The 26,346-nt window shown below is 36.8% G+C and overlaps 1 long non-coding RNA gene across 2 annotated transcripts in view; it reads left to right on the plus strand.

Moving 5' to 3' along the window:
• LOC129060261 (uncharacterized) overlaps window positions 1–26,346 on the plus strand; it is a 111,775-nt gene that overhangs the window by 24,431 nt on the left and 60,998 nt on the right. For both annotated transcript variants that reach the window (XR_008526837.1, XR_008526839.1), the window contains exons 3-4: window positions 16,601–16,663; window positions 19,223–19,339. This is a non-coding gene — a long non-coding RNA (uncharacterized LOC129060261). The remainder of the gene's footprint in view (window positions 1–16,600; window positions 16,664–19,222; window positions 19,340–26,346) is intronic.

The following is a 26,346-nucleotide window of genomic DNA, read 5'->3' on the forward strand; positions in this document are numbered from 1 at the left end:
TTGATATAGTCAGTCTTTTCAACTTCAGACATTCTAGTAGTGTGTAATAGTGTATCTTTTGGGTTTTGATTACACTTCTCTAATCACTAATGAAGTTAAGCAAATTTTCATGAGCATATTTGCTCTTCATACATGTTCTTACATTAACAATATTTGAACTTCCAATTTATAAGCACACTACATCTCTTCATTTGTTTAGGTTTTTAATTCTCTCAACAATGTTTTATAGTTTTATAGTTTATAGTATAGGCTTTCCATTTCTTTGTCAGATTTACTCCTAAGTATTTCATAATTTTGATGCTATTTGTTATTGATTTTTAATTTCTATTTCTAATTTTTCATGGTTAGTATATAGAAATATATTTTTATATACTGATCTTGCTAAATTCATTTATTCTAATAGTTTTTTATAGATTTCATAGGATTTTTGAATAAATGATCAGATCATTTCCTAATATGAGCATTTTTATTTCTTTCTCACCGATATGTCTAATTTTGATTCCTTTTTTATGTCTTATTGCTCAGGCTAGGTTCATAATCTTAGAGAAATAGTGTTTAATTTTCACAATAAGTGAGTATGATGTAAACAATAAGTTTTTTTGTATGTGCATTTTATGAGGTTAAGAAAGTTTCCTTATATGCCTAGTTCATTGAGAGTTTTATTAGATCTGTGAGACGTTGTCCAAAGATTTGTCTTTAATTATTGATGTTATTACTTGGGTTTTTTTTTAAAGTATCTTAATATGGTGAATTATGTATTGATTGATTTCTAAATGTTAAACCAGGTGTTTATTCCTGCACCTGGTCATGGTGTATTGTCTCTTTTAAAAAAGGGATGTTGGCATGAAGTTTTGTTTTGTAGTGACTTTGGATTTGGAATCAGTAATGCTGGTTCAAATAATAAGTTGGAAAGTAATTGCTTCCTCTTTAAATTTTAGTTTTAGTTTAAATTATAATTTTTGGGATTGATATTTTTTCATAAGTTTCTGCTAGCATTCACCATTGAAGTTTTGTGCTGCTTAAGGTGTTTTTGTGAAAATATTTTTAAGTACAAATTCAAATAGTTAATTGATATAGGGCTTTTAAAGTTATTTATTTATTCTTGACTAAGCTTTGGAAATTTGAGTTTGTCAAGGAATTTGTTGATTTCATCAAAGTTCTTGAATTTATTGGCACAAAGCTATTCATAATATTCCTTGATTGCTATTTAAAAATTTAAAAAAATTTAGTGATGTCACTGCTTTTATTCTTCACATTGTTATTTGTGTTTTCTTTTTTTCATAATTAGTCTGACAAGAGATTCTTCAATTTTATTGGTGTTCTCAAAGTTTTAGTTGGATTTTTCTATTATTTTCTTGTTTTCCCCTTTGTTGTTTACCACGCTGATCTTTATTTTTGCTTTCTTCTGCATAAGTTGGGGTTTGTTTGCTTTTACTAGTTTCTTTAGGTGAATAATAAGGGCACTGATTTTAGATCTTTATTATTTTTCTGCATTTATTGCTATAATTTTCTTATTTCTCTTTAGCAAAACATTGTCAATTCTGATAGATTGTTTTTTTATTTTCATTCAGTTCAAAATGCTTTCTAATTCCTTTCCTTTTTAAATGTCTTATTTTATCCATGAATTATTTAGAAATGTGGCATTTTCTACCCTCACCCCTAATATTTGGAGATTTTTGAAAGTGCTTTCAGTTATTGGTTACTAGTTTGATTCCTTTGTGGTCAGAGAACACTGCATGACTTGTATCCTTTTACATTTATTGAGACTTGTTTTATTGCTGAGAATATATTGATATATGCCACTTGTGCCCATGTACCCCAGAACTTAAAGTATAATTAAAAAATATTTTTACTTATCAGAAAATATCATTGTAGTGATTATGTAAGTAAACATTGTGTGTGGAGTCCTTAATTTTTTCATGGAAATATTTAGGTAATATCTCTTCAGATTACTCATGGTTCTTATATCTGTATTCCTTACTTTAGAGGCACATTTGTATTATTAGAAAAGTTGATAATATGTGAATAATACTTTCAAAATGTGACATTATCACCCATATAAAATCTTTATCATCCATATTTTTTTCTTGAGAAATATTGGAATCAACTACTACTGTAATTTTTTGGTTATCAAAATTATTTAATTTAATGTCTTTGCCTTTCTTTTCCTAGAAAACACTTCAAGATTTGAAAAGGTAAAAATACAGAATGAACAATACTGCAGTGAATCATCCTTTATGAAAGGATCGTATTTCAAAGATGTGTGCTTCTTAATTAATAAACAGGCAAATAGGACATTTGTAACTAGGCCTATTGACTTTGTATTCCAGCAAACAGAGCCAATTTTGGACTGTGCATTTTAAAGTAGAATACATGGTGAATTTGGGACCAGGGCAGATCAGTTTTATGGGACCTGAAACTCTAAGAAAAAGTAATACAAAAATTTTTAAAAATTGCTATAAAAATGGTATTTGTTTAGAATGAGAAAATCTATCACAAAATGCTACAAATTTAAAAAGCTGGCAAACAATATTAAGCAATAAAAAATGAAATATAGAAATTAATAAAGTTTTAAAATAATTAACTGCTTGACACACCTCTATTATTTTATCCCCCTTCTATTTTGATGCATGCTTGTTATTGACTTGTTTTTTTTTTTTTTCTATATGGATATTGAGTGTTCCAGCACCATTATTGGAGGAGACTTTCCTTTTCTGGTTGAATTTCTGTTGTGTTTTTGTAAATTTACTGCATATGTGAGATCTATTTTTGAATATATTATTCTGTTTCATTGATCCATTTTTCTGTTCTTCAACATTACCACACTGCGTTGATTATTGTAGCTTTATAGAAAGTTCTGAAAACTTTAGTCTTCTTTTTCAACATAGTTTTAGCTATCATTGCTCCTTTGCTTTGCCAAACACAATTTAAAATTATCTTGTCAATTTCTAGGAAGAAACATGCTAGAATTTTTATTGGGATCACATCTATTCTATAGATACATTTTGGGAGATTGGTATTATTTACAGCATTTGGTCTTTTTATTGATGGAAATAGTTTCTTTTGTCACTAATCTAGGTATCTTTTATTGCTCTCAGCATTGTTATACACTTTCAGTATATAGGTTTGTATCTCTTTTTGTTAAATTTATCCCTAAGTATTTTAAAATTTTGTTTTTAAAGACTTATTGTTAATATATTAATAATACAATTTGTATTTTTCCATTAATTCTATATCTTGCAACATTAGTGATGGCAGCAGTGGGCCATCTGGAGTGGCCATTGCCATCACACCGACTGTAGCAGGGAGGTGCGGCCAGGGCTGCATGCTCCACGGAGCTGGTGGAGGCTGGGGACAAGTGGGAGCCCCACTCCTACCAAGGTGGGGCAGGAGCTCCCTGGGTGCTGCTGCAGCTGCTGCAGCTGCTGCAGACTCGGGCATCTCTGTGCTCTCAGGCTGAGAGCATGCTGGATTCCCACCCTCCTGGATGCAACTGCAGCCACCCAAGTCATAGCTGCAGACCCAGGCCTCCTGCTCCATGAAGCAGGCAGGAGCCCTGCCAACCTGGGTGCAGCTTCAGCTGCCCAAGTTGTGGCTCCCAGGCCTCTGTGTGCTCTTGGGGGAGCCCATAGCAGAAGGGAGCCCTGCCCTCCTGGTTGTAGCTACAGCCGCTACAAACCATTGCTGCAGACCTGGGCCTCCCACTCCACGGTGCAGGCAGGAGGTGCTCCCCCACCCCCAGCACAACTGCAATCTCCCAAACCAAGGATGTGGACCCAGCCATCTCTGCACTCCTGGGAGCCCGGGAAGGGCCCCCGTGCCCTTGCAGGCTTGAAAGTGCCTGCTCCCATTGCCTGGCTTCTCCCTGCTATCAGTACCCGTTCTGATCTCAGAGCAAGTTGAGGCCAAGCCTGGGTGCTGTCACAGCTGGGCTGGGTGTGTACACACTTAGGGTAGTGCTAACATGTCAGCCTCCTGCCACCTCAGCCTTCTCCAGACTATGGGCACTAATGAGCACAGGAGGGAAGCCAAGGGGTTGCAGAGGGCAGCTCAGCATTGGCCTGCAGGCACCCCTTGGCATCTACAGCATAGGCACCATGAACAGCAGCAGAAGGCAGACAGGTTCCTGGGTGGAAAGGGCAGGTCCCCAGTGAGGCTACATCTTCAGGCCAGGGAGGGCCTGAAGGCTGGGGGCCAGGCTGCCAGTCCAGTGGAGCAGAGTGGGAACTTGTGGTGCCTTTTCAGGGCCTGCCCATGGCCACCCAAGGACCAATTGGTGTGCACTTCCTCCCCTCTGAGGCCCATAAAAGCCACTGGCTCAGCCAGAGCTGACTGGGTGTCAGGATGATCAGCTGCAGAGAGGTACAACCCACTCTAGGGCCTCCTCTCTGCTGAGAGTGGTAAAGATGACAGGACGACTTGCTTGCAGGGACAAGCCACCCACTCTAAGGCCTCTTCTCTCCTGAGAGCTATTTATATGATGGGATGACCAGCTGCAGAGGAGCTACCCTCTCTGTTCATAGCTGATTGCTATACACTTGTCAGGATGACTTGCCTAGCAGAGAGAAGTAACTCTCTCTGTCCTGTCTCAGGACATTCTGGCTGTGAATGTCTTTTGTGGGTTTCCTCTGAGCTGTTCTATCACTCAATAAAGCTCCTCTTCATCTTGCTCACCCTCCACTTGTCTGCATATCTCATTCTTCCTGGTTGCAGGACAAGAACATGGGACACACTGAATGGCAAAACTAAAAGCTGGAACACAAGCAGGGCTGAGACATGCCCTTTGCTTATCACATTGCGGGTGGAGAAAAGGAAAGATCTGTGGCCCTTTGGGGAGCCCAGACCTGGTAGCTACCCAAGACGGGGCTGTGACTCCCTCTATGGGGCCCTGTGGTTCCTGGTGTCTTCAAACTTCTGGGTGCCACTGTGTTCCCTGGTGCCAGCCATGGAAGCTGCTTGTAGTTCCCCTGGTCTGGCCATAGGCTCTCAGAGAACCAGCACCCAAACCAGCACCTGGAGCTGCCTACCACACTGTAGCAGCTGGTATGTTTGACTGTGCATAGTGGCTGGACCCCACACTTGCTCACACATCCCTTGCTGTTCCATGACTGACTTGCCCTTGGCAGGTGTGGGATCCAGGCCGGTAGCATGAGCTGAGCATGACCTACCAGGGAAACAATGAACCCACCATGCCTGAGCAAAACTTGGGCAAAGGTGCTACTGGCCACAGAGGTTTCTGACAGAAAAACGACACCTCAAAAGTCCTGTAATATTATTTCTAGTGGCAATATTTTTTGGTAATTTCTCAGGAATTTTTATATACACAATTATGTCAACTGAAAATAGTGACATTTTTGTTACTTTCTTTTATATCTAGTTACCTTCGCCACCAGCTTGCATTCTTTCACTGACTAGGAAATCACTGCCATGTTCAATAGGTGTCACTAGGTCAGACATCTTTCCCTTTTACATCATCTTAGAAGGAAAATATACAATATTTCACTGTTAAATATATTAAATGTGAATTTTTGTAGATTGTCACTTATCACATTGAAGAAGTTTCCTTCTGTTCCTAGTTTGCTAAAAGGCTTGGAAATTATAGGGGCTTTTTTTGTCAAATGCCAATTTCATCTATTAAATATTTATATAACATTTTTGGTCTTAAGCTACAAAAACAGTGAATTATATCAATAGATTATCACATATTAAACTAATCTTGAGTTGCTGTGATATACTCAACTTGAATATAGTATCTGAGCTCTAAATATTGTTGGATTTGATTTATACTTTTAAGAATTTCTGAATATATTTTTCAAAAAAATTTTGTCTATAATCTATTTTCTTGTAATGTTCTTGTCTTGTATTGATAATGAGAAATACTGGCCTCATAAGATGAGTAAATGAGTAGTTAACGTTCTCTCTTCTGTGTTTTCTGAGATTTTTGTATAGAATTAGTATAGGTTATTATTTAAATGTTTATTGAGGTTTACTGTTGATGCTGTCTAGGCCTAAAGTATTTTTTGTTTACTCCTGTGTGTGTGTGTGTGTGTGTGTGTGTGTGTATGTAGGGGAACTGAGGATATTTGTTTAATTATAATTGAGTTTATTTATTGGCTAGATGGCTATTTAGCATTTCTACTTTTTCTTTAATCAGTTTTGGTGATTTGTGCCTTTAATAATTTTTTCCATTTAATCTAAGTTTTTAAACTTATTGGGATAAAGTTCTTCATGATATTCCATTATTAGACTCTTAGTTTTAGCAGCATCTCTGAGGAAGTTCCTCTTTTCATTCTTTGTGTTAGATTGGATCTTTTCTCTCTCTCTGTCTCTCTCACGTTTATTAAAAGTCATTCTAGTGATTTATTAATTTCGTTAATTTTAATCAAAGAATTAACTTCTGGTTTTGTTGATTTTCTCTATTATTTTTGTGTTTCTTTTTTCTATTTTAATTTTATTATTTTGTTTATTTTAGGTTCTATTTTTACTGTTCTAAGATGCTAAACTTGGAAACAAAAGTCATTGCTTTACACCTTTCTACTTATCTAATGTTACATTTAAAACTATACATTTCCTTTAAGAATTGAGTTAGATGCATTTCACTAATTTTAATTTGTTGTGCATTTATTATCATCCAATTAAATACGTTTCCTAATTACTAGGTAATACTATTTATCCTCAAGTTTTTTGGTAGGTATTATTATAGCTGTACCAGGTTTTTTATGCTTACTGTTTACATAATGAATCTTTTTTAAAAAATCCTTTAGCTTTCAAACTTTTTGTGCTTTAATGTTTATATTTAATTTTTGTAAGTACACAATTTATCTCATTTTAGTCATTCCTCTTTCTGTTTTCCAGTGGTGTTTCTTTAGATAACAAATATGCATTTATAATTTTTCACAATCTATATTAAAAAATCCTATTGTCATAAAAATTTAAGAAATTTATGACAATATATTTTTCAATTGTCAGATATTTTACTTCTAAATATTCTATAAACATATTTTTGTTATTGTTTTTTATTTAAATGTTAATTGTCTTTAAGAAGACAACAAAATATGTATAAATATAGAAATAATTTCAACGACTGCTAATAATTACTGACCAATTTACTTTTTATGCTGTTCTCCATTCTTTCTTATAAACTAGATTTCTATGTGATATCATTATCTTTTGGCCTATAGAAATTCTTTTAATTTTTTATAGTAGAGATTAATTCTTTTAGGTTTTTACTCTCTAAAAATGATTAATGAGTTGAAATGTTTACCAACAAAACTGACAAAGTAAAAAGCAATATTATTTCATAGGTTTCTTAGAAATGGGCACTCTCACACTTCTATAAGGAGTAGAAAAATGGTGGAACTATGCAAACCAAATTAAAAATGTCAGGCCAGGCGCGGTGGCTCACGCCTGTAATCCTAACACTTTGGGAAGTCGAGGCAGGCGGATTGCCTGAACTCAGGAGTTTGAGACCAGCCTAGGCAACATGGTGAAACCCCATCTCTACTAAAATACAAAAAAATGAGCCAGGTGTGGTGGCATGTGCCTGTAGTCTCAGCTATATGGGAGGCTGAGGCAGGAGAATTGTTTGAACCAGGAAGCAGAGGTTGCAGTGAGCTGAAATTGTGCCACTGCACTCCAGCCTGGGCGACAGAGCGAGACTCTGTCTCCAAACAAACAAACAAACAAACAAAAACTTTATCTTCTGTCTTAAATATTAAAACCCTGGAATTTATAAGAACATTTAGATGTGTGTAAAGGTGTGTCTACAAGCGTGCACATTGCAGCTTTATTTTCTTTTTTTTGTAGTGAATCTTCTTTTTTTTAATTTTATTTTAAGCTCTGAGATACATATGCAGGTTTGTTACATGGGTAAACCTGTGTCATGGGGTTTGTTGTATAGATTATTTCATTACCCAGGTATTAAGCCTAGTACCCATTATTTATTTTTCCTTATCTTTTCCCTTCTCCCTCTGATAGGCCCCAGTGTATGTTGTTTCTCTCTATGTGTCCATTTGTCTCATAATTCAACTCCCACTTTTAAGTGAAAACATGTGTTATTTGGTTTTCTGTTCCTACGCTGGTTTGCTAAGGATAATGGCCTCCAGCTCCATCCATGTCCCTGCAAAGGACATAATCTCATTCTTTTTTTATGGCTGCATAGTATTCCATGGTGTATATATACCACATTTCCTTATTCAGTCTATTATTAATGGTCATTCTGTGTCTTTGCTATAGTGAATAGTGCTGCAGTGAACATATATATGCCTGTATCTTTAAAATAGAATGATTTACATTCCTTTGGGTATATATCCAGTAATGAGATTGCTGGTTTGAATGGTATTTCTGTCTTTAGGTCTATGAGGAATCACACACTGTCTCCCACAATGGTTGAACTAATTTACATTACCACCAACAGTGTATAAGTGTTCCTTTTTCTCCACAACCTCACAAGCATCTGGGTGTTTTTTTTTTTTTTTTTGACTTTTTAATGACAGCCATTGTGACTGGTGTGAAATGGTATCTCATTGTGGTTTTGATTTATATTTCCCTAATGATCAGTGATGTTGGGCTTTCTTTCATATGCTTGTTGGCTGCATGCATGTCTTCCTTTGAAAAGAGTCTTATCATGTCCTTTGCCCACTTTTCAATAGGATTTTTTTTCTTGTAAATTTGTTTAAGTTCTTTATGGATGCTGAATATTAGATCTTTGTTAGATACATAGTTTACAAAAAATTTTCTCCCATTCTGTAGGTTGTCTGTTTAATCTGATGATAGTTTTGCTGCACAGAAGCTCTTTAATTAGGTCCCATTTGTCAAATTTTGCTTTTGATGCAGTTGTTTTTCGGGTCTTCATCATGAAATCCTTGCCTGTGCCTATGGCCAGAATGGTATTGTCTAAGATGTCTTCCAGAGCTTTTATAGTTTTGGCTTTTACCTTTAAGTAAGTCTTTAATCCATCTTGAGTTAATTTTTGTATATGGAGTAAGAAAGAGGTCCATTTTCAATCTTCTGCACATGGCTAGCCAGTCATCCCAGCATCATTTATTGAATAGGGAATCCTTTCCCCATTGCTTGTTTTTGTCAAGTTTGTTGAAGATCAGATAGTTGTAGGTGTGTGGTCTTATTTCTGGGTTCTCTATTCTTTTCCATTGGTTTTGGTCTGTATTTTTATACCAGTGCCATGCTGTTTTGGTTGCTGTATCCCTGTAGGATAGTTTGAAGTCAGGTGGTGTGATGCTTCCAGCTTTCTTCTTTTTGATTAGAATTGCTTTGGCTATTCGGGCTCTTTTCTGCTTCCATGTGAATTTTAAAATAGTTTATTCTAGTTTTGTGAAGAATCGCAGTATACATATGTAACAAACCTACACGTTGTGCACATGTACCCTAAAACTTAAAGTAGAATAATAATAAAATAAAATAAAATGAGAATTGAATTAGTTTAAACAAATAAAAAAAAGAGGAATAGCATTGAATCTGTAAATTGCTTTGGGCAGTATGTCCATTTTCATGATATTGATTCTTCTTATCCATGTGGATGAAATGTTTTTTCATTTGTTTGTATTATCTCTGATTGTTTTGAGCAGTGATTTATAGATCTCCTTGTAGAGATCATTCAAATTCCTGGTTTTAGCTGTATTCCTAGGTATTTTATCATTTTGTGGCAGTTATGAATGGGAGTTTGTTTCTAATTTTACTCTTGGCTTGACTGTTGTTGGTGTATAGGAATGCTAGTTATTTCTGCACATTAATTTTGTATCCTGACAATTTGCTGAAATTGTTTATCAGCTTAAGAAGTTTTTGGGATAAGACTATAGGGTTTTCTATACATAAGATCACTTTATCTGCAAACAGGGATCTTTTGACTTCCTCTCTTCCTGTTTGGAAGCCCTTTATTTCTTCCTCTTGCCTGATTGCCCTGGTCAGAACTTCCAATACTATGTTGAATGGAGTGGTGAGAGAGGACATCCTTGCCTTTTGCCAGTTTTCAAGAGGAATGCTTCCAGGTTTCACCCATTTAATATAATGTTGGCTGTGGGTTTGTCATATGTGACTCTTATTATTTTGAGGTATGTTCTTTCAATACAGAGTTTATTAAGAGTTTTTTAAAACATGAATGGGCATTGAATTTTATCAAAAGCCTTTTTTGCATCTATTGAAATAATAGCGTTGTTTTTGTCTTTAGTTCTGGTTTACATAATGAATCACATTTATTGATTTGTGTATGTTGAACTAAGCTTGCATCCCAGGGATAAAGCCTACGTGATCATGGTGGATAAGCTTTTCAACTTGCTGCTGGATTCACTTTGCCAGTATTTTGTTGAGGATTTCTCCATCAATGTTCAGCAAGGATATTAGCCGGGAGTTTTTTTTTTATTTTGTTTTGTATCTCTGCCAGGTTTTGGTATCGTGGTGATGCTGACTTCATAGAGAGTTAGGGGGGAGTCCCTCTCCTTAATTTTTGGAATAGTTTCAGTAGAAAGGGTACCAGTTCTTCTTTGCACATCTGGTAGAATTCAACTGTGAATCTGTCTGGCCCTAGGCCTTTTTTGGTTGGTAGGCCATTTATTTCTGTCCTGATTTTAGAGCTCATTATTAGTATGTTCAGGGATTCCATTTTTTCCTGGTTCAGTTTTGGGAGGGTGTATGTGTCCAGGAATTTTATCCATTTCTTCTAGATTTTCTAGTTTATGTACATAGAGGTGTGGAGTCTAAGTCTCTTTGAAGGTCTCTAAGAACTTGTTTTATGAATCTGGGTGCTCCTATGTTGGGTGCATATATATTTAGGAGAGTTAGATCTTCTTGTATTGAATCCTTTACCATTATGTGATGCCCTTCTTTGTCTTTTCTGACCTTTGTTGCTTTTAAGTCTCTTTCATCAGAAACTAGGATTGGAACCCCTACCTTTTTTCTGTTTTTCATTTTGCTGGGTAGGCTTTTCTCCATTCCTTTATTTTGAGCCTATGTTTGTCACTGCATGTGAGATGGGTCTCTTGAAGACAGCGTTTCAGTGGGTCTTGATTTTTTATCCAGCTTGTCGTTCTTTGTCTCTTAATTGGGACATTTAGCCTATTTACATTGAAGGTTAGCATTGATATGTATGGATTTTTATCTTATCATCATGATGCTAAGCTGGTTGTTTTGCAGACTTGTTTATATGGTTGCTTTATAGTATGACTGGTCTTTGTACTTTAGTGTGTTTTTGCAGGGGCTTTCCTTTCTATAGTTAGTTTTTCCTTCAGTAGCTCTTGTAAGGAAGGTCTGGTAGTAACACATTCCCTTACCATTTGCTTGTCTGAAACTGATCTTATTTATCCTTTGGTTATGAAGCTTAGTTTTGCCAGATTGGATTTTTTTTTTTTTTAAGATGTTGAAGATTGGCCCCCAATCTCTTCTGGCTTTAGGATTTCAGCTGAGAAGCCTGCTGTTAGTCTGATGGGCTTCCCTTTGTATGTAGCCTAACATTTCTAGCTGCCTTTAATTTTTTTCTTTCATTTCAACCTTAGAGAATCTGATAATTACGTGTGTTGGAGATAGTCTTCTTGTGAAGTATCTTACTAAGGTTCTCTGCATTTCCAGAATTTGAATGTTGACCTCTCCAGCTAGGTTGGGGAAGTTCTCATGCCTAACATCCTAAAATATGATTTCCAAGTTGGTTCTATTCTCCCCATCTCTTTCAGGTACACCAATCAGCTATAGATTCGATCTCTTTACATAATCTGACATTTCTCGGAGGTTTTGTTAATTCATTTTCATTCTTTCCCTCTATTCTTGTCTGCCTGTCTTATTTCAGAAAGCCAGTGTTTAAGAGATGAGATTATTTTCTCTGCTTGGTCTATTCTGCTATTGATACTTGTGATTGCATTGTGAAATTCTTGTAGTGTGTTTTTCAGCTCTCTCAGGTCAGTTTTGGTCTTCTCGATAATGGCTGTTTTGTCTGTCAGCCCCTGCAATGTTTTATCATGATTTTTAGCTTCCCTGAATTGTGCTACAACATACTACTTTAGCTCAATGAAGTTTGTACCTATCAACATTCTGAATTCTACTTTGTCATTTCAGCTATCTCAGCCTCAGCTTCGTTCTAAACCCTTGCTGGAGAGGTGATGCAGTCATTTGGAAGAAAAAAGGCACTTTGGCTTTTTGAGTTTTCAGTGTTCTCATGCTAATTCTTTCTGATTATTGTGGGTTTATCTACCTTTACTTTTTGAGGTTGCTGATCTTTGGATTGTTTCCTTTTATCTAATTTGATGACATTAAGGATTTGGTTGTGGTATAAGGTGGACTCAGATGACTGGCTTTGTTTCTGGGAGGTTTTAGGAGGCCAGCGCTCAGCTCCCAACTCCTAGACTGTATACTCTCCCTTGGAGGGACTTGTATTGAGCCCCAATTTTGTTCTTTATCTCCTTGGGGTTTGGAGTCTACTGTGCTGGTGGTGCTGAGGTGCAGCAGCTGCAGCTGAGTGCTAGTGGATCCCAGGGTGCCTGCCTCCCTGTGGGTATTCACCACAGTAGCAGAGGCAAGGCAGCTGGTAGGGAGTGGGAGGCCCCTGCTGGAAGCTGTGTGTGCTGTTGCACTAGAGGTGGTGTTGGCTTAGGGCAGTGTGCTGGCTAGTGCAGATTTGGGTGCCTTCTCTGTGCTCTGCAAGCAGGAGTGATCAGTTAGGGTGTGGGAGGATCCTCTGTTCTCTGCACAGTATTAGCGCATGGGTGGGATGCTGGAAGGCTGGCTGGCTCTGTTCCTGCCAAGGCTTCATCTGCAATGACGGTCAGCAGGGGTGGGAGGGGTGTAATGCATTCCTGCCTGCTAGTGGGGCAAGTAAATCAAAACCCACCTGTGTAGACATGCATCAGCAAAGTGATGTGAGGAGTTGCTGTGGGCTCAGGGGAAGCTGCAATATGCAGAGGGAATGTGTGGGCTAGTGTGCGGCAATAGGGGCTGCCTCGCTGGAGCTCTCCACCATTCAGGCATGGTCTGCCAGCACAGAAACTATGGCATGGGCCCCCAGGGCACCCAAGACTGCCCTGTAAGCAGGTGTGTCTAGGCTGGGGCTCCATGAGAGGCCAGCTGACCAAGGAGCGCTCAGGTTGGAGTAGCCCTATCTGATGTTCAAGGCCACCCTGAAGAGATCAGGTCTGACAGCTCCCCTAGGACTAAAATCTCTTATGGGAGCAAGTGCAGCCTAGATGAATGGCCATCCCTGGCCATACTCTGCTACAGATGCTCCCGCACCAAACCCTCTGGGCTCAACATCAGCTGGCTTACTGCCCCACCACTTTGCTTGTCTCCTGGGGGCTCTACCCCAGAGAGATGCAGGTCAGCAATTGCTCAGTGCACTCAGGCCAGGATGGAGGGTCTGTGCTGTGGACTCAAGCCAGGGATTCCCTGTTTGGCTACAAGCAGTTGGGGTTGCGTGGTTCCATGGGAGACAGACTGGCTTCCTCTCCTTGGGTCAGCTGCAACTTGTTGAAGGTGTAGATAAGGCACTTAGGGTCTTTACTCCTTTATTAGTTTGAGGGTAGCAAGGATAGTTTCACTGAAAAGGCAGTAGCAGAGAGACTTTCAGTTGCCCCTTGAGGCTCTGTCCAGGGAGCCACTGAGTTGCTACTGCCCCAATAGCTCTGGTTGGGTGTGGCTAGAGGCCTAGAACTGCCAGGTGAGGATATATGGGAATGGGCACATGTAACAGTCTGGCCACTTTTCCATAGGGCTGATGTAGTATTCTGGGGTTCCATTCCAGTTCGTAGTTGCCTCAGACTCTCCAGTACCTGGAGGTATCACCAGTGAAGGCTATGAAACAGCAAAGATGGCAGCCTAACCCTCCCTCTGGAAGCTCTGTCCCAGGGAGATACGGGCCTGTTTCTAGACTGAATGCACCTGTAGGAGGTGGCTGGAGACCCTGGTTGGGAGATCTCTCCCAGTTATGAGGAATGAGATTGGGACCCATTTAAAAAAGCAGTCTGGCCACATTTTCATAGAGGAGCTGTACTGTGCTGGGGGTCTACTTCAGCCCCCGGTCACCTTGGACACTCCAAAGCCCAAAGGCTGGAAAAGCTGTCTCCCAAACAGCAAAGATGGTGGCCTGCCCCTTTCTCTGGGTGCTCCACCCTAGGGAGGTTTCAAAACTGCATCAGGTCGGGCGTGGTGGTTCACGCCTGTAATCCCAGCACTTTGGGAGGCCAAGGCAGGCAGATTACTTGAGGTCAGGAGTTCGAGACCAGCTTGGCCAACATGGTGAAACCCCGTCTCTACTAAAAATACAAAAATTGGCTGGGCATCATGACGGGTGCCTGTAATCCTAGGTACTCAGGAGGCTAAGGCACAAGAATTGCTTGAACCCCGGAGGTGGAGGTTGCAGTGAGCCGAGATCGCACTACTGCACTTCAGCCTGGGAGGCAGAATGAGACTCAGTCTCAAAAAACAAACAAACAAAAACCAAACAAACAACAACAAAAAAACTGCGTCAAGTGGAGATCACTGGTGGGGGTGGCTGAAGACTCCAGCTGGGAGGTCCCAGCCAGTGAAGAAGAATGAGATCAGGGACCTGCTTGATAAAGCAGTCTGGCCATGATTTGGTAGAGCAGCTGCGCTGTGCTGGGGGACTGCCTCTGTGCCCAGTCAGCTCAGACACTTCAAAGCCCGAAGGCTGGAACGGCTAAGTCACCCAAACAGCAAAGATGGTGTCCCCTACTCCCCCACCTCCAGGGGCACCATCTCAGAGAGGTGTAACACTGCTCCCAGCGGCTGGCTGGAATTCCAAGCCAGTAGGTCTTATCCCGTGAGGTGCCAGGGAAGTGGGGTCTGCAGATGGTCGCTGCTCAGCCTCGTGGATTCAGCTTCCTTTTTAGGGGTATGTATGGGGATCCAACCTCCCACTTTGCCAGAGTCACACCTACTTTTGCCAGAAAGCTCAGAAAGCCCGAGTTTCTAAGTCTTCCTGGTCTCTATGCATGCCTGAACGGCTGCCGTGCCAAGACTCCAGGTAGCTCTGTGTGTCATACTGAAGGCCCTCCGTGGAGTGGGTTCATGAGGGGATCTCCTGACCCAATGGTTGCAAAGATACATGGGAGAATCATGGATCCCTGGGGTTGCACGTTCGCTCACCACTTCCTTGGGCGGGGGAGGCTCCCTTGGCTCTGTGCTGCCCCCAGGTGGGTGGTTGTCCTGCCTTGCTTTTCTCTGTCTCCGTGGGTCAAGTCGTTTCCTTGATTAGTCCCAATGCAAGTACCTGGATGTTTCTGTTGGAAGTGCTGTATTTACTCGCCCCTTCCGTTTCTCTTTCTGAGAGCCAACGCATACTAGCTGCTTCTAGTCTGCCATCTTGGACTCTTCCTCAGCTTTATTTTCAATAGCAAAAAGTGGATATAACCTTAAAGTTATTTAGTAAATGACAGTATACCAAGATGATGAAATATTTAGCTATTAAAATTTGTTCAGAGTGCATTGCTAGAGTTGAGGAAGTGCTACAAGACTGTTTTGTATAATATAAAATAACTTTTAAAATACATGTGTTGTAACCTACATAGAATAAGAGATACACATAAAAGTTTTGCAGTGGTGATATATTTTTTGTGTTTGTCAACTTTTCTTCTGTTAGTATGTAATTAGACAAAAGTTCTATAGTACTTATCCAAGGAAGATTTATCAAGGACGCTAGGAAATATTAAATACACTGTAGAATGGAAAACAACTTAGAACTGCTACTGATTTTTGGAATATAGGTAACTCTCTAAGGAGCATAGATGGGTATCTCGCCTAAAGGACCAACAATAAAGCCATGTAATTTGTGTTCCTATTTTCTCCCTTCTTTGCCTAATGAGCTGTGGAGAAGAGATAAAAGTTGAGAAAGACATAGAAGCCACATAATGTAATCCCGAATTAAAAAAAAAAGCCAATTATAAGTGAAAGTGTCATTAAATGTTATAGCACTAATGAAAAGACTGGTTTATATCTTTGCAGCTTCCAAAATGTTTTGAAGGTATTTTTATGTTTTCTGGAATGTGTTTACCCTTTTTACTAGAGAACCGGAAACTGGAAATTGTTAGTTTGTTGGCCTGAAGCTAGTTAACCTGTCAGGAAAACAGTAATGAATAGAAGAGTGTGTTCCATACTCTACTTCAATTTTTATTTTTATTTATGCACACATACATTACCTTAAGATAGAATATGCTGTTGTGCATTTTAAGGTCACGTGAGAAATTGGAATTTAGATCCCATGACAACAGGTTAATTGCCAACTTTATTCTCTTGGTGCAATAAAAACTATAGAACATGTGTTCTCATTGTTCAATTCCCACCTATGAGTGAGAATTAATGGTTGCAGCACACCAACATGGCACATGTATACATATGTAACAAATCTGCACGTTGTGCACATGTACCCTAAAACTTGAAGTATAATAATAGTAAAATTAAAAAAAAAACAAAAAAAAACTGCAGAACATTTACATTTGAAAGAGTATTGTTAAAGGTGTTTATCTTACCTTAATATATTTTTATATTTTGTGATATTTTAAAAGTGTTATTTAGCATTTGATGGTTACTATCAGAAAGAAATATGATCCAATTACTACTTAATAATTAAAAATATTACTTCTGTTCCTAGTAGTAACAAATTGGAAGCACTTATGTTAGAACTGAAGAGAAAATACGGAAAAACTTAAACATGGTAAGTGTATGAGAATAGAAATTTTTATTTTTATATATTTATACATTTTCTTTAACAATATATTGTGACCAATATCCATGGTAATAAATATTTTTCAAAAACATTATTTTCAATGGCTATAAAGTATTCTCCTAAAGGAAACACCTCTTCTTCCACCATCCAGCAATAGATTGCTGAGAACTATGCATTCTTTGTCCCAGGACAATATAATATAATAAAGTTACATGAGTTTTAAGAAATAGTTTTATAAAATTCCCCATGTGACAGTAATTGTACCACGAGTTTACAAAAAAAAAAAAAAGTAATTTCCTAAGCAACTGCTTGTTTTTAACTTGTGGATAGTATATATCATATTAACTACATTTTAAATTTTATCTGCTAGAATGCTTAAAGTTGTGATCTATCATTAGAAGCTATATATAACTTCACTTAGTTTTTCTAAACCTCAACCTCACTTAGTCTAAATTTAATTTAGCTTGCCATATTTATGTATCCTAATGAGATTTATTAAATTTATTGGAAAAAATTAGTGTATGAATAACAATAGAACAACAGCAAAAATTGCCACAAGAAAATTACATGGCTTCTGAAAATATCAGTTTCCTCATCTACAAAATGTGGATAATTATTCCAATACTTTTTGGTAGGGCGTAAGTGAGATTTAAATTAGATAATTTAAGCAAAAGCCTATTACAGAGGTAGGAGGAGTGCAATATTCAAAAGGTGCTTTCCTTCTTTCCTTTTTTTTGCAGATAAAAGCCACTAAATAAATTCCGTTTTCATTTAGCTAACACATTTTCTGTTAAATGTAGCCATTCGGAAACCACCCCAAGTAGATGATAACATATTCAGCATTACCCATATCATGGTATTTTAAATTGGGCAACTTTATATATAAAAATTATTTAAAATGCTAGTGAATATTTTTTTCAGTTTTCAAATAATTGTTTTGGTGTCATATAAATAAATGCTATTTATCCTATTTTTCTTTACTATAAAAAAGATAATTTCTTTAGCAGTATAATCTTATACTATGATTATTTTTATAAAACTTTATACAAAAGTTAAGATATTTCAAATATTGAATTTGTATTAGAAAATAAGTAAAGGAGATGAAAATGTCAGTGCAACACACTCCTGATACTAAATAAGATAAATTTTATCAATAATCAGATTGCTAATAAATCAGAGATGCCTATATTTATGAAGAGATATTTGCCCCCCAACATATGTTTGTGTTAATTTGCATTCCAAGAGTAAATTGGAAGGAAGAGAACTAGCTAAATTTGAAAAATAAATTGAAATCTCTAAATGTTACCTGAATGTAATTATTAGTCTGTGCTTTTGCCTACAGCAAAGATCTCTTCTATTTCTTAAATTGAAAGTGAGTTAGAGGAGAGAGGAGGGAGACAGCGAGGGAGAGAGAGAGAGATCATTCTAGGAAGACAAAAATTTTCTATTACTTTGAAAATAAACAGGACATCATAAAAATTTATATCTATACTAAGTATAACTGTCACCATTTAAAATGTGCATCTTTTTGAGGATTCCTGTCTATACCTTGAAGCAGTGCTATAATTATGATCTCAATTTGATGAGCTTTTGTAAATAACCTGGCAATTATTCCTGATGCACTACTGCATTTTGTCTATTAGTGTTTATTATTTAAATAACCACCATACACAAACACATCTTGGAAATTTTTGTTTCTCTAGTATGTTACCTATTGATAATTTTAAAAAGAAAGCATGGTCAAAATAAAATTTCCTTAATCAGAAAAATTCTTAGTTTATAAATTAGTTCTTGAAATAATTTGGGTGCTTTTTCAGGCCCTTAATTGCCTTAAGTAGTACATTAGTAGTGGGTAAAAAATTAGTGCTGTTATTTTTGTCAGAGTTACCAATATTTATAAAGGAGTTACCAATAGTTATACATATTATTGAGCCTCTGGCAAGATTTTTCTTGGGCCACTGAGTGTTATTTAAATATTTTTGGGGGCCAGGTGCAGTGGCTTACACCTGTAATCCTAGAACTTTGGGCGGCTGAGGTGGGCAGACCACTTAAATTCAGGAGTTTGAGACCAGCCTGGCCAACATGGCAAAACCCTGTCTCTACTAAAAATACAAAAATTAGCCAGGCGTGGTGGCGGGTGCCTATTATCCCAGCTAGTCGGGAGGCTGAGACAGGAGAATCGCTTGAACCTGGGCTAGGGGTGGTGGTGGGGGGAGTGGAGGCTGCAGTGAGCCGAGATGGCACCACTTCACTCCAGGCTGGGTGAAAAAACGAAGCTCCATCTCAAATAAATAAATACATAAGTAAATATTACCGGGTGGATTGTACTAAGTTTGCTCCTTACAATCAACAATAAGTAAGTATTTAGCGCATGGCTTCAATGTGTTCAGTGCAATGCTAAATTAGGAATATATATGCATAAGACATGGATTTTACTTTTACAATAATTACATTTAAATAAACTGATTATACATAGATAATGGTCAGCAGTAAGCTAGTTTCTGATCACACATACTACAATCTATTTTAAGTGTTCTTTGTATTTAGGCAAGAAAGATGAAGCTCTCTTGACCCAGCCATCTGGTCACCCAGGCTGCAAATAAAGCAGATGGGCCATAATAAAGCCACCATTATAAACAACCCAGTGAATACTTTTTGTGAGAGGTAAATGTTGATTATATTAAATTATAAGATAAAATTTCTCCAATAGATCACTTTCTTTTTCTCTCACCTTATAGATACGAAACTGTAAAATATTACTTAGTAATATGTAGCTATGGATAACCCTGTCTGGACTCAGTCAGAGGTAATTTTCTTGTATATTGCCTTCCTCTTGGATTCAATGTTACTGGAGAAAAATATCAAAATTTTGCCATCTCTCTGAATTTGTCTAAGGCTCTATGCCTAGTGAACGGGGTTACTAATAGCTACCTAATACCAATATACATATATGTTTCTGAGTAGTCAAAAGGTGTTAAGAACATTTTTTTAAATTAAATAAAACTTACCAATGACAAATGTGGGCAGCCCATGTGAGTAGGTCACATTTGAAAAGGATTTTAGGGATCGTGGATTTTAGCACGGATCAGAGGAGATTTAACATATAATTTAATAGAAGAAGACTTATTGATGACTAATTTTATTTGGTATTAGGTATTCTTGGAAGCAAGTGTGCATGGATTGTGGATATTAATAAAGAATTGCACTTTAGCAGATACTGCTGAATGTAGCAATGCAATTTTAAATTCTAAAGCCTGTTTCAGATACTAGTCTTCAGTCTTAGTGGGACATTTTCATCCTAAGTTTTAGTCTTGTATTCATATACAGATCATTAGTCCTCTACAAACCAGAAATAAGTTCAAAAACAGTATTATATGAGCCAGTGTTTAACTGGAACATCATTAATATTCTTGATATTATCATCCTGAATTAATTGTAGTTTACTAGCAGCATATATGGCATTATCTTGTATTCTTTTTTTTTTAAATTATACTTTAAGTTCTGGGGTACATGTTTAGAACACATAGGTTTGTTAGACATTTATGCAGTCAACAAACATGAAAAAATGCTCATCATCACTGGTTATTAGAGAAACACAAATCATTATCTTGTATTCTAACAGTTATGAGTGTGGTGGTATATTTTGGACTACTAAGTGACTTGTTTTGGTTAAGGCGTTCTAATTTTTTTTTAAACAAACACACAAACAAAAAAACTTGTTATAGCCAGACATCGTGACCATCATGTAGCTCTTAATGAATTGCTTCTGGTTGCTGTGATTAAGTTGGTGATATGGTTGTGAACAAAGTAAGTCATAATACTGTGTGACTTGAATCTAGTACCTCTTTCTGGGGGCATGCTCCAGCATTGTCAGTAATAGAAGTTAAGTAGATCCTTATGCTGTAATTTCTCAGTGTACACCTCCCAACATAAAAACCCCATGCACATATATATACATGCACATGCGCACAGGCTGATTCTGTGGAGCACGGTGGAAGAAAACTAGATTTTTCTAAAACATGAGAATTTTGTCACATGGTCATAATCTTGCCTTGACCCCACATTCATTGGTTGAAATTATTATAAATCTGATTATAACTGAAAGTGGCACAGAAATTAAAACATAGTAGAAGATCAATATATAAGTAAACTTAAGTAGAATGATTTAATGTTAGACCATAAAATTCTAGATCATTTTATATATTTCTAAAGATTTCCATATGTATTAACTTCAGTAAAATGCAAAATAACTCCACCAATTGAACAGATCTTTTCTTAATCCCATCTTGCAGATGAAGAAACAAAAAAAATTTAAGACTTACTGAAGACCATGTAGCTAATTTGTGTCAGAGACAGACCTAAAAGTCTTCCTCTTGATTTCTACTCTAGGGCTTTCTCCTTTACCAAGACTGAGTACCTATAAAATATACTTTTTAGTTGAATTTTGTCAGTTTAATAATTTCTAAATATCTTGGGTGTCAAGTAGACAAGAGGTGGGTTCATTATAGTTCTTTATAATATGTCTTAGCTTCAATTTGTCTTAATTACCCTAGTGTGTTTACATGTGGTAGGAGGAGATAGCAAGTACTAGATAAAATAAAACTGGTAAGTTCCAGTTTCTGGTGAGTTTCTAGAAAGTATTACTGAAATGACAAGTGTAAATAATTATAAAAGAATGTGAAAATAAAAAGATAATATATTTTTCAAAAATAATTGGTAGAATACTAAATCATGGGGATTTCATGACAGATTATTTTTCAGTAAAGCATTTGACAAATGTTTTCTATTAATTTCTTAAGGTTAAAACATTTAAATTTGAGTTAGATAATACAATTATCAATATTGACATATTTATAGCTGATTAAGGAGTGATGATCAATGACAATTTGGATAAAAGTTATAGAGGCATGTGAAAAAAATGTAACACTTTGTTTTTCTTTTAAAAATTGTTTCATTTGGGATGATTTCTCTTCATACAGTTGGAATATTTAAACAAATTGCCATGGAGACAAAACAAACGCACACACACACCACCATTACCATCATTACTGCCGCCTTCAATAAGTACAGTAATGACTTCTTCTGGCCCCTAGTTCCTGGGGCCAGTCCTAGGCCCCTAGTTCCTGGACCTGAAATCTTAGGGGATTTATCATGAGTAGGACATTAGCAGGATACCTAGTTATGACTATTTTATAAAAATTTAAATTCTCCAAGGAAGAAAAGAACTCCTCTTGGATTTTAATAAAATAGCTGGCAATATTAAGCAAAATTAACACAAACATGTGTCTTTCCTAAAATTTTCCGTACTTTAGAAATATTTAATTATACCTTCATTTAATGATTTCAGTAGAATGTAATGTTAATTAAGCCATACAAATTACTTAGCACACTTTTGTGAGGCTTCTAGGATTCTTCTTTTCTGACACAACAGACATCCATCTATTGCTATTTTGAAAATGAGAAGGTGGATTTAACTCTCTAACTTATATATTCCTGAAGACCTTAGATAACTAAGTATAAAATACTGAATCCAAGCTATGGACTTCATTAGCCAAGGAGACATTTGCAAAAGGTATTTTTGTTTGATTATCTTATTTATATATTTTTTTCAGAACAGATATAATATCTAAAATCTGTGCAAGGAAATACTCAGAAATGATTAAGGAACCATTCGTTATTCTGTCGGATTGTTTCAGACTTCCTCACATTCCTCCTAGATTATTCTTTATTCTGGATACAACAGCTTTGCAAAAGGGAACATCTATGTATCACATGAGATAGGACTGCACACACAAGAAATATATATGATAAATGGCTTTATAATATCTTGGTAATATAAACAGCCTCTAAAAATTGTATGAAATAAATCTACTTACTGTGTGGTTTTTAATTCCTGAAAGAAAGTAAGGGATAATGATAGTTTCCTTAGGAAACTGAAAATAGAAACCCACTGGTACATTTAACAAACAAATTATTTCACATTTTCCTTGGTAAAATAAGGTTAAATATGCATCTACCTATGGTGTTACCCATATGATAGAGATTGGTCTTATAACTCCTGGCTTTTATCTGCCTTCAATGTGTTGTTAAGAGATAATATAGTCGGAAATGTCATTTTCAAAAAAAATTAGCCAGAGTTAGAGCTGGCAAAACCATTAGAAATACTGCTTATCCCCACTGAAATTTTGAAGTCTCTGCTTGACTGTGGATTTGTAAAATGAGAAAACTTCACAAGTGGGCAAGGAGATATTTAATTAGCAGTTTCCATGTGGTACGCTTTTTTGTAGGATATTGGTAATTACCTGGAAGCTACCTGGTTTTAGAGGAAATGTTCCTTCAGATAATCCATGTTCCTCTGTTCTGATTCTTTGCTTCTAAGCAACTTTATTAATTTGGCAATATAATTTTAAAATTATTAAAAATTTACATGGAATTTGGTATTCCAGGTTATCTTGATACTGGGAATGATTTGCTCTAAAATTATAAGTTAGCAAACTATGGCCTGTGGGTCAAACCTGTCCCACCATCTGTTTTTGTAGGACCATGAATTGACAAGTGCTTTTACATTTTTAAGTGGTTAAAAAATAAAAATTAATGTTTTGAGATTTATGAAAATTATATAAAATTCAAATTTTATTTATTTTTTTTGAGATGAAGTCTTGCTCTGTCACCCAGGCTGGAGTGCAGTGGTGTGATCTCAGCTCACTGCAACCTCCACCTCCTGGGTTCAAGCAATTTTTGTGCTTTAGCCTCCTGAGTAGCTGGGATTACAGGCATGCACCACCACACCCAGTTAATTTTTGTATTTTTATTAGAAATGGCATTTCACCTGTTGACCAGGCTGGTCTCGAACTCCTGACCTCAAGTGATCCTCCCTCCTCAGCCTCCCAAACAACTGGGATTACAGGAGTGGGCCACCATACCCAGCATAAAATCCAAATTTTAGCAGGAGATAAAATGTTACTGGAACACAGCTATGACATTCATTTGCTTATTGTTTTTGCTGCTTTGTGAATGCTGCTTTGTATCATTTTACCATGATATATTGAAGTATATTGCTATATTGCAAGAGAAGACCATATGATCTCCAAAATATTTACTATCCAGGACTTTACTGAAATATTTGCTGATTCTTGCTTTGGATAATAAATATGATAATTTTCATTTCTTGGAAAAGGGTGTGAAAATTAGTACGGTAACATCTATAGACTAAAATTTGCCAAGAGAACAGGTGGGGATTGTACAGTGACCTAGAATAAATACAATGGCAGTATCTTTTTTGTTCTAAGGTTATTTTTAGTTTCACTGTGATCTAATTGAATGAAATTCTACCCTGGAAAACCTTTTTATCCTCTGAAAAACTTACAACATCTGAAAATTTTGAATTTCAATACTTACGGTTATAACTTTAAAATAGTAATTTTTCTAAAATAGCAAGTAAAAAAAAATCACACACATCTCTAGTACCTCACATTTAGAAAATTTTATATCTGGTAAATATAAATAAAGGCATCAGGATGATGCTGGACTCATAAAATGAATTAGGGGGTCCCTCTTTTTCTATTGTTTGGAATAGTTTCAGAAGGAATGGTATCAGCTCCTCTTTGTACCCCTGGTAGAATTCGGCTGTGAATCCGTCTGGTCCTGCGCTTTTTTTCATTGGTAGGCTATTCATTACTGCCTCAATTTCAGAACTTGTTATTGAATTCAGGGATTTGACTTCTTCCTTGTTTAGTCTTGGCAGGGTGTATGTGTCCAGGAATTTATCCATTTCTTCTAGATTTTCTAGCTTATTTGCATAGAGGTGTTTATAGTATTCTCTGCTGGTAGTTTGTATTTCTGTGGGATCAGTGGTGATACCCCCTTTATCATTTTTTATTGTGTCTATTTGATTCTTGTCTCCTTTCTTCATTAGTCTGGCTAGAAATCTATCTATTTTGTTAATCTTTCCAAAAAAACAGCTCCTGGATTCATTGATTTTTTGGAAGTGTTTTTCATGTCTCTATCTCTTTCGGTTCTGCTCTTATCTTACTTATTTCTTGTCTGCTAGCTTTTGAATTTGTTTGCTCTTGCTTCTCTAGTTCTTATGTTTGTGATGTTAGGGTGTTGATTTTAGATCTTCCTGCTTTCTCCTGTGGGCATATAGTGCTATAATTTTCCCTCTAAATACTGCTTTAGCTGTGTCCCAGAGATTCTGTTACATTGTGTCTTTGTTCTCACTGGTTTCGAAGAACTTATTTATTTCTGCCTTAATTTCGTTATTTACCCAGTATTCATTCAGGAGCAGCTTGTTCAGTTTCCATGACTTGTGTGGTTTTGAGTGAGTTTCTTAATCCTGAGTTCTAATTTGATTGCACTGTGGTCTGAGAGACTGTTTGTTATGATTTCCATTCTTTTGCATTTGCTGAGGAGTGTTTTACTTCCAATTATGTCAATTTTAGAATAAGTGCAATGTGGTGCTGAGAAGAAAGTATATTCTGTTGATTTGGGGTGGAGAGTTCTGTAGATGTCTATTAGGTCCACTTGGTCCAGAGCTGAGTTCAAGTTCTGAATATTCTTGTTAATTTTCTGTCTCATTGATCTGTCTAATATTGACAGTGAGGTGTTAAAGTCTCCCACTATTATTGTGTGGAGTCTAAGTCTCTTTGTAGGTCTCTAAGGACTTGCTTTATGAATCTGGGTGCTCCTGTGTTGGGTGCTTATATATTTAGGATAGTTAGCTCTTCTTGTTGTGTTGATCCCTTTACCACTATGTAATGCCCTTCTTTGTCTTTTTTGATCTTTGTTGGTTTAAAGTCTGTTTTATCAGAGACTAGAATTGCAACCTCTGTTTTTTTGTTTGGCTTTCCTTTCGATTGGCTTGGTAGATCTTCCTCCATCCCTTTATTTTGAGCCTATGTGTTTCTTTGCACTTGAGATGGGTTTCCTGAATACAGCACACTGAGAGATCTTGACTCTTTATCCAATTTGCCAGTCTGTATCTTTTAATTGTGGCATTTAGCCCATTTACATTTAAGGTTATTATTGTTATGTGTGAACTTGATCCTGTCATTATGATGCTAGCTGGTTGTTTTGCCCATTAGCTGATGCAGTTTCTTTATAGTCTTGATGGTCTCTACAATTTGGCATGTTTTTGCAGTGGCTGGTACTGGGTTTTCCTTTCCATATTTAGTGCTCCTTCAGCAGCTCTTGTAAGGCATGGCTGATGGTAATAAAATCTCTCATCATTTGCTTGTCTGTAAAGGATTTTATTTCTCCTTCACTTATGAAACATAGTTTGGCTGGATATGAAATTCTGGGTTGAAAATTATTTTCTTTAAGAATGTTGACTATTCACCCCCACTGTCTTCTGGCCTGCAGAGAGATCCACCATTAGTCTGAGGGGCTTTCCTTTGTGGGTAACCTGACCTTTCTGTCTGGCTGCCCTTAACATTTTTTCCTTCATTTCAACCTTGGTGAATCTGACAATTATGTGTCTTAGGGTTGCACTTCTTGAGGAGCATCTCTGTGGTCTCTGTATTTCCTGAATCTGAATGTTGGCCTATCTTGCTAGGTTGGGGACGTTCTCCTGGATAATATCCTGAAGAGTGTTTTCCAACTTGGTTCCATTCTCCCCATCACTTTCAGATATGCCAATCAAACATAGTTTTGGTCTTTTAATATAGTTGCAT

This window comes from Pongo abelii, chromosome 6, assembly GCF_028885655.2.
Source record: "Pongo abelii isolate AG06213 chromosome 6, NHGRI_mPonAbe1-v2.0_pri, whole genome shotgun sequence".
Taxonomy (NCBI): Eukaryota; Metazoa; Chordata; class Mammalia; order Primates; family Hominidae; genus Pongo; species Pongo abelii.